The sequence below is a fragment of the Anguilla rostrata genome, chromosome 2 (genome assembly GCF_018555375.3).
Source record: "Anguilla rostrata isolate EN2019 chromosome 2, ASM1855537v3, whole genome shotgun sequence".
Taxonomy (NCBI): Eukaryota; Metazoa; Chordata; class Actinopteri; order Anguilliformes; family Anguillidae; genus Anguilla; species Anguilla rostrata.
The window spans coordinates 4,793,534-4,802,902 of record NC_057934.1 but is presented as its reverse complement, the minus strand read 5'-3'; the positions used below and the strand labels follow the sequence as shown (position 1 = coordinate 4,802,902).

Sequence of the window (9,369 nt, the reverse complement as noted above, 5' to 3'; positions counted from 1 at the left end):
TTGCTATACCGGGTTGGTTCCTCAGCACCTGAAGGGAGAAGTAAAACTGAGATGTTTTGGGTGCCTGGATTCCATGCTCTCGGCCCGTGGTCTGCAATAGGAGATTCTAGGGTGCAGGGTCTCTTGATGTGGGGAGTTAACCTGGGCGAAGCTTAATTTGTCTGCCGTTGTCTTCGCTTGAAGTCCTCAATGTGTCAGAGCAGCAACAAAACAAGATCATTATGTTTAAATGCTAGTGCTGGACCAGACATGTCAAATGTCATAACCCCTTGAGGTGTCAGATCACAAATATGTGACTGGAATGTTCTTGACTGAACACTCTAACGCTGATGTAACAATCACTACTGGTAACTGAAGGCAAAGAAGTCCTAGAGCACTGACTTAAAAAAAAAAAAACAAGTTCCAAAAAACCTACTCTTCAAAAGGATAAATATTAATGTGTGTGTGTCTGTGTGTGTGTGTATGAGTGTGTGCTCCTAGAGTTTACAATTAAAATTAAATTCACACATTATAGTTACATTTCAAGCATTTTAGACGCTTAAATCTGTCTCAACAGTAGAAACCGTGATGTAAATATCTTTGAAAAGCGACTACTTAAAAAAAAGAACATTATGCAGGAGGCGCTAAACTACAGGAGACGTTAGGGTGTTCTTTGATCACTCGTCTACGGTCACAACAGTGTGAAGCATTCACACGTGCGGTTTTTCGAGCGATGTATCAAGTTGCTTCGTGAAGCCACTTCCCCACAATGGATCCGTGCCCTGTCACAGGTCAATTGAGTGTGTGACAGCGTGGCACAATCGTGCTGCCGAACAGGCTCTTCTGAAATCGGGATCTCTGAAGGCGAGGTTAAAAAGAGAAGGTCAAAAATGGGGAACAAGAGAAGGTTCCGGGTTCTTCAGCTCAAATTAAATGTTGCCCCTTTTATTTTATTTTTTTTGCTTTGAAGTGAAATATGTAATTGCGGGGGAGGGGGTTGTGGTGGGGGTGGGGGCTACCTAGTGTTATCGGACAGGTAGTGACAAAAATTCACCTGTGGGACAGTCAGGGCCCTCCTGGTGGGGACATGGGGGGGGTGCAGTCCCCCCAGGACAGGGATCAGGGATTAGAATTCGCCAGAGCTTTTTTTCTGTAGCTGGCCTGTAGCTAAAACACCAGGCCTTGAAGTGAGATGGAAAGGGAAGGGGGGGTGGGGGCGGGGGAATGGAACATGGCGAAGCTCTGACAGTTTGAAATCGCTGAATAAACAAGGAGGTTTGTAAGGGTGACGGGGCTGAATGACTGGTACTCTGAATGAACTCCTCTCTGGTTTCGCCCCCCCGCCCCCCTCCCCACATGGACCCCTCCCCTCTCTCCTACCCCCCAGGACAAAAGCCGAAACGAACGTGAGTCAGTATTTATTTATTTATTCTGTTTCACTTAATTGCAGGTGATGGTGCCTGAACCTCAGCCCCATGCAGAAGCAGGTTCAGTTAGATCTGCTTTTCTGGCTCATTTGCAAACTGGAAAACTCTGTTGCCTTGTATCACATGTCTATGCAGCTGGGGGGGGGGGGGGGGGGGTTGTGTGTTGCGTGCGTCACCTTTATTTTACACATGCAAATGCATGCGCATCCAAACCTCCTGTTTACCTGTACCTGTGCAGGTGTGCATTGTGCAGTGTTAGCCCACAGCCCCCACGCAGGCACCGATGCACTGTTTGTGAAGGCAAACACACACCTGTACACACAAACATTCACTGTGCAGATTCACGTGCACACACAGCTACACACACACACACACACACACACACAATGCAAACTATTTCTCTGCTGCCACCCACACACTCTGAGGCAGAGACACCTTCACACGAAACAGAAAAAAGACATGCCAAACGCAGATGAAAGCTTGTCAGAACTGTCAAACAGCCACTTATGTTCTCAACCCCCCCCCCCCCCTTCCTTCTAAGGGCTCATTAGATTGTGATTTAAAAACCTGACAGCGAGGGTAACATGGACAGGAAGAGCACTACTTGAACTTGCCTCTTCTCCGGTCTTAAGAATACTAAAACACATTACACATATACAGGAAACCATAGGGGGCAGGTCAGTACTTTTTAAGGGTGCTGTTTGTTACATTATGCCCTGGCCGTCACCCCTCAACTGTAACCTAATATGGGGGTGTTAGGTTTCCTGTGTTCCGACCCACAATGCACCTTGTGCGTGCAGCGAGGTCTCTCATGGTCCACCAGCGTCAGAACATTGTTCGCGAAACAAATTGCAGGCTATATAGTTTGCTTATGGTGTCGCTAGCTATACACTGATGAATAGACGGAGGAAAAAAAAAACATTACGCAAAAACAACAGTATTTTGTGTCATAACACGATAGCTAACATTAGCTAGCGTTCAAATCCAATAATTCCCAGGCAGGCATATCCAGACCAAGTGGCACGATTATTGTATGGAATTTCAGAAGTAACTTGAACTGACTTGGGAATAGTTGTGTTTGAGTGTTTTCTCTCTCCCTCTCTCTCTCTCTTAATTTTTAAAAAACTCTTCTCCGGGTCCAAGTTTACGTTAGAAAACTTTACAGGCCCTGGCGCGTTCACGGTTAACATTTTTTTCAGTTTGTAATCCCCTCAGCCGTTCGTGCCGCGTCTCAGTTTGGCAACGCTCCCTCCTGCATTGTCTCAGAAGCCTTGCCAGTGCTCACCGTCGCCAGGCGACAGCATGATTGACAGCCGCATTGTTGCCAGCTCTGATGGCACACGTCATTATTTTTCCCGCTCCCTCTCTCTCTCTCTCTCTGTCTCTTTTTCTTTTTCTCTTCAGAAACTTTTCAGATTCCACCCTTTACTCTTTTTTTTGGGTGATGTGAAATTGAATGAACGTGCGCTCGGGTATACACGTTGCTGTGTGTTGTGCTGTGAAGGGGTTCTGAAAATATAATGTGGTCATCCCCCCCCATAGAATTGATGCCATTTTATCCAGAGATACTGTACTTCTAGGGCACTAATACATTACTTGAAATGAACGCCACACACAACACATTCATAAGCATGACATAGCACCTGACAAGACGAGACATATGACCATATGACCAGCACTTAAGCATTGGCCAAAATGCTTCTCATTACCACTTAATGTTTGCTTCGATCTAGTGTTTCATAATTTCACAGCAGTATATTTCCTTTATGAAAACCTCATGTCTGTTTTTGGCACCAATAAGTGAATTTCTCCTTAAATCACCTTTCCCATCCTAATTAATTGCTACAGTAAGCAATGAAAAGCCTGTCAAATTATCTCCATTTTGAAACGAGATGGTGGGAAAGGGAATCCAGCTTCGATGGAGAGGAATTAAAAACATCGCTGGTAATGGAGTGCGCCACAAAAATGGAAATTAAATATCTCCGCTTCTGCAAAATATGCGTTTTATTGGAAGTCAGCTTTTTTATTTTCTAAAAAAGGCTGACTTCCTTAAAAAGCTGGTTAATAGATGACAAAAAAAATCCTCTTATGTCAGTTAAGTTATTAAGCAGCAGTGCTGGGGACAGCACAACACTCTTCAGCTTTTATTTTGTTGCCCGAGTTTTGGGGACAGGAAGCATAGCTCTCCCCCTCTCTCCAGCAAGCTCAGGTGCGGAGATAAGACGTGGTTCTCTCAGCGCTAACCTGTGACAGAGGTGGAAATGAAGATGATGGACCCCCTTAATGCACACTGAGAAACTCTGCAATACAACTGACTGTCAGCAGTTTGGACCGAGAGTTGTTAATAGAATATGGAATGTGGTTATGCATGTAAGTGTGTGTGTGTGTGTGTGCATGTGCATACACTTGTGTGTGCTAGTGGTTATGCATGTAAGTGTGTGTGTGTGTATGCTAGTGGTTATTCATGTGTGTGCGCATTTGTGTGTGCGCTAGTGGTTATGCCTGTAAGTGTGTGTGTGTGCCTGTGTGTGTGTACATGTTTATGCATACTTGTGTGTTTGCATGTATTTGCATGACTGCATGTATGCGTTTATTTTGCTACAGCATGTGTCCATTTGTGTTTAAATGTGTGTGTGTGTGTGTGTGTGTGTCAGTGTGTGCAATATGCAGACCTAGAAATAAATTACCATGCGAACGGAATGAAGATTTATTGGTGCTGTCATGGATATGGGAGAACCTTGGCACGTTGAGGAATCACCTGAGGAGTGAAGAGTGCTGGCATCGGAGTGAGCGAACCCAAAATGGAGGAGCCTCAAAACCTTCAGCCCCCTCTCTCTGACCTCTGACCTGGCACGGTCCTCCCTTGTTCTCGGGCAAACGGTCTTGGCGTGAGTTCAGGTTCGGGGGGAGGGGGGCAGGACTATCGCAGGTGACGGCTGACGGGTGGGCGTGGGCGGACAAACATGCCAACGTGTGGCAGAGCCACGCCCAGCATTTGTGGAGCGATGCAAATTGCCCTCGTGTTTCGTTACCTGGAGTATAATAGGCTCCACTCTGTAATTACACAGAAGGTAAATCACATAATATCGCAAGGCAAAAGGTCAACGTTGCAAAAAATAACATTGTTTTTGACTGAATTTTCTGAGCAGAGATAGGCCCTTAGGATGCCTGCCTGCGCCTTGTCTGTGCTGCACGGGTCTCTTGTCTGTTTCACTGCATTCATGCAAATTTAAATGTTTTTTTATATTTTAATCATCGCTGTTTTGACTGTTGATTTAGCGGCTGATTTTGCGGTATTCAATCATTTCTCTCTCTCTCTCTCTCTCTCTCTCACTCTCTCTCTCTCTCTCTCTCTCCCTCTCTCTTTATCCCCCCCTCTCAGTTTAGTTCAAGGATGCCTCATGGCCTGGACGACCAGAGCAGTACAGGTAAATCTTTTACAAAATAGAGACAATATTACATTTGAAACTATGCCATATTTTGACATACAAATATAACAATAATAATCATAATAAATATTAGAATAATGTATTATTTAAGTGCATGTAACTAAGAGAGATGAGTGACAACTATATTAACAATTGGTACAATAACAATATGGCATTTCGTTATTGGGAGCATTATGGAAAACTCATGTTATAGGTGCCTCTGGAAACTGCCCTGCTCCTGTTACCTGGTTGAGACTCATTCAGGTGCAGCACTTTTTAACGACTCCTGTGTTGTATAAGGCACTGTGTCTGAGGTTCCTGTACAGTACGGTCATCAGAGACCCCTTGGCTCTCTGTTCAGAACACCCTGCTCAAATTCATAATTCATAATTCAGGCGTCCCCCTCGTCCCAAAATTGCCACCCAGTCATTCACACGGTCCAATTAGCGGAAATCAATCCTCCTCTCAGTGTCCGGTGTGTTTCGCCCCGGGGGGGGGTGGGGGGGGGGGTTTGGGCGGGCTTGTGTACGCCAGAGCGGCAGCTAAGGCCAGGTTGCTCTTGATTTTTTAAAAAAAAGATCAAGTTGAACATAAAGAATACATCCAGATTAATTGGCCGTTTGAGTTGTGCTTTGCCGCAGTGCTGACGTTTAAGAACACAGTTGATAGCGAGAAAATGTTGTATTTGTGGGGCTCGTCTTACAGTAATTATCCAGCCCATTGTGTAACACTAGCCATAACATTTATTCCTCATTGTAAGGGCTCAGATTACGAAACAACCAACATATGTTTTTCTCAAGAGGGAGGACATCTTTGTGTGACGCTATTTAGCAACGTGAGCTGTGCACAGTAAAAAATTGTTTGGTGTTAAATGAACTCCGGTAACGCAGATTTCACTCTGCACGTGTTTCCTCTCGGACTCAAGAGTCTATGCAGAACGTTTGACCGCGAGGTGAACTTAACTGCAGTAAAAACAGAAGCACTTCTGTCACGGCAGGGTCATCCATGTTGGTACAGCACGTGTCCACGCGTGTCTATGTGCGTATCCACACAGCATGTGTCAATATGTGTAATGGCAGGCCTGCAGTAAACAAACACCATGCACTGGTGATTTCTCTAAACACAGAACGATTCATCTGAAGGTGATATCATGGCATGAAATATCATGGGCCTTCTTGAGGACTCATCTGATGATGTCACCATAAACCCTGTGGTGTGAAACGAAGAAGATCGTCAGGGAAAGTATGTTTCCAAAAGTCCTAAAGAGACCTTTACTTCTCTCACAAGGCCTCTAGGCCAGAGTGCCTGCTGGTTTTCCACATGCTTCAGCACTGAAGAGATTCACTTTAGTCACTGATTGTCTGAAAACCACACATCTGCCAACACGTCTGGTTTCTTCCAAGGCATAAACCTGTCTTGCTTATTGAAAGGAAACCACAAAAACGTGCAAACACTGCGGTTCACCAGGACAAGGCTCTACGGAGACAAAGAGCGTCAAAGAACTTTCCTTTGCCCTGGAAGTCCTGAAACTTCAGTCACAGTTCTGAAAATAACCACAATAAACAAGAACATGCTATCTGCGCCTCCTACAAACTCCTCACCTCCACATTTATATTTTTGTGTCCATACGCCACGTACAGTAGCGCCTTCTGATGATTTAGGTGTTTCCTTAGGCTAAGTACCCATGCTAAGAGTCCCATGTGTGTATCACCATCAAAGGACTTATTTTTTAGGGCACCGAGCACAGCAACTGTATGGCCAAAGATAATAAAATGATGCTGTCCGCGTGTTTTAATTATTTATTTTTGCTACGCTACTCCATGCGTCTCCACTGATGATTACCCTGTCAAAAATCTCAGCCATTTGTGAGTTTGGAGGGGGTGGGGGAATGGGGGGCGAGGGATGAGCTACAGAGACTCATCTTGTGGGTGTAGGGGACCAGCCCCCACCCCGCCCCCCTCCTTAGTAATACCCCTCTCACCCCCCACACCCCCCCAGGCTCTTATCTCTGCCCCTGCGCAGGCAGATGGGGGCTGTTCCTGGGCAGATAGCGGCTGTTTGTCCTGCAGTGTTAGCGTCGCTGATCCGTTCACTTCAAACAGCCGCGACCGCTCGCTCGCTCGCTCGTTCGTCCGTTCGCCGTCTTTATTCTCCTCACCTGATACTGATACCGACGCGTTCCGGTGCCGCGCTGAAGAAAAAGGGAAATGCGCGCGTGTGTCACGTCCCGCTAAATTGCTTCTCCATTGAGAGATTTCCTCTTGATGCCGACAATGGCCGTGCGCTGGATCATGTTAAATTCTACTTGCTAAATTGTATTTTGAACAGTAGAAGTTAAATGGCTTAAATTACTACTATTTAAATAGTATTTTCAACCCTCTGCTCTTTAATGATTTGTACAGCAATGGCCAGATTATAAGAATGAACTTTACAACATAGTGCTCTTTATTTAAAAAGAAATATGCCGCTTTCACAATTTTTTTTTTTTTACACAAATGATAACTAGTACAGCTGTAAACCTGCGAAGTCCTCTTCTGTTCCTGTATTACGCCAAATGCCCCTGGAAAATAAGGTAACACATTATTGTTACTCCCTGAACATGTTCAGGGGGGTCATGGGGTCCTCCTGGCCACTAGGTGGTGTGGTCACAGGAGTTAGTTGGACATTATGAGGTCATAGGTATTTAAATGACCGCAACAGCACAGAAGGCTCTAGAATGCACCAGTTTAATGTAAACTACCCCAGGTAAGGAAAGTACTGAGTAGGGCAATAGGGTATGAGCTACAATGACCTACTGTGACATCACACGTTATGGACCAATGTTTTGTCTGCAAGAATTCAGGCCTGAGAAGTCTTATATTTTGAGTTTGTTTTTTGAGGCTTTAGGAGAAGAAGGAAGAGTCTGCTTTCTTTAGAGATAAATGGAAGTAAAGCTGAATAGTTTCTGTCCTACACTTTTAGCAAGGGATTACAGCACTTAAAGCCTTTTTGTACAAAAGGGATTTTTTTTTTCCATTTGTGTCAATTACAGACTCCAGATTTTTTTATAACTCCACAATTAATAATCCAAATACATCAGTGCCCAAAAACACAGCATTGTATCCAGCTTGTAAACTGCGTGATTATGCTCTCCAGCTCCAGGTCTTATGATATTACAATAAGCAAGAGTGACAGATTATTAGTGCAATTTATGCACCATTGTTTTATTATTCATTTATTTTAGCCTTGCCGATTACTCTGATCCTCCGTGAGTGTTATTATTTTTCGGGCTTTGAGTGGCGCTGGTGCTGTGGGTAATTTGTTAGATGAATACCAGTAAAAAGAAAGAGAGAGAGAGAGAGTGAGAGACAGAGAGGCTTTGATTTTGACGCCCATTTATTAGGACATCATTGTCAATTCATTACACTGGAATAAAGCTTTTTAAAAACAACGATTCCTTAAGGAATAAGGGATGAAAAATTATAGTGTTACAGAGGCAGTTTTTTTTTTAGTTTAATAAATTTCATAAATTAATTAATTTAATTTGTTTTGGCACGCTCCAGTGGCAGCAGGAGGACGGCCTGGTTCATAAGGTGTGTAGTTTGCATTACAGGTGCAGGTAACTGGATTCGCCGCCCAGCAGGTGAGGGCCTCTCTGGCCACCCGTGCTTTTGCAAATCAGCGGTACAGCGCTTCGCTGGCGACAGGGCCGTTCGACAGACAGTTTCCGTCTTTTTTTTTTTCACGGCTGACGTCCTCTTCTGGACTGCCTTGCCTCCGTTGTCCGCTAGCGGGCCGACGTAGCGCCGGCTAGCTGCAGTGCCGATTTGTTGGCTGCCGACGCTGGGCCGCTGGTAGGCCGCTAGCCTGGGCGGCTCCTGCCGTGTCCGTTCCTCCTGCTTAATTTTTAAGCGGCCTCATTCGAGAGGGTGTTTCCCTCCTCGCTCGCCAACTCTCCTCGGGAGTGTGCCTGGTGTCCCTCTCCAATCTTCAGAGGGGAGTGAAGCTCTTTCTCTTTCTTCCTCTCTCTCTCTGTCTGTCTCTCGCTGTCTCTCTCTCTCTCTCTGAAATCCTTTTAATTCAGAGGATTATGAAAGTATCACTTGATAACTCTGAGATGGAACCAGAGAAAAAGAGGGAGTGTGAGAGTGAGAGAGAGGGAGGGAGAGGAAGAGAAAGAGGGAGGAAGAGGGAGAGAGAAAGGGAGGGAGAGAGTGACTGAGAGAGGTGACTCAGTACTATGTCATTCATAGTGCTTGAGTCAATCATCACCTGTTTTTTTCTTTTAAGTCTGATGAGGGAGTAATTAAACTGAGACTATAAATATATGCGCACATGCATGTGCATTTGTGCATTTGTGCATGTGTGTATGTGTGTACATGTGTGTGCATTTGTGCATGCATGTGTGTGTCTATGTCTGTGTGTGCGTGTGTGTGTGTATGTGTGTATGAGTAAGACACAGTAATGTGTGATAGTGCACTGGCATGCTTTGTCCACCAGAGGGAGAGCCTGGCTTGTGCCAGTCGTCCCACACGGGGCGCCCCACTCCCAGGCAG

The 9,369-nt window shown here is 45.2% G+C and overlaps 1 long non-coding RNA gene across 1 annotated transcript; it reads left to right on the top strand.

Annotated features, from left to right (window-relative positions):
• Positions 1–4,787: 4,787 nt before the first annotated feature.
• LOC135249470 (uncharacterized) lies at positions 4,788–9,139 on the top strand. Its single transcript, XR_010328688.1, has 2 exons — positions 4,788–4,834; positions 8,427–9,139. It is a non-coding gene; the product is annotated as an uncharacterized LOC135249470 (long non-coding RNA).
• The last annotated feature ends 230 nt before the right edge of the window (positions 9,140–9,369 follow it).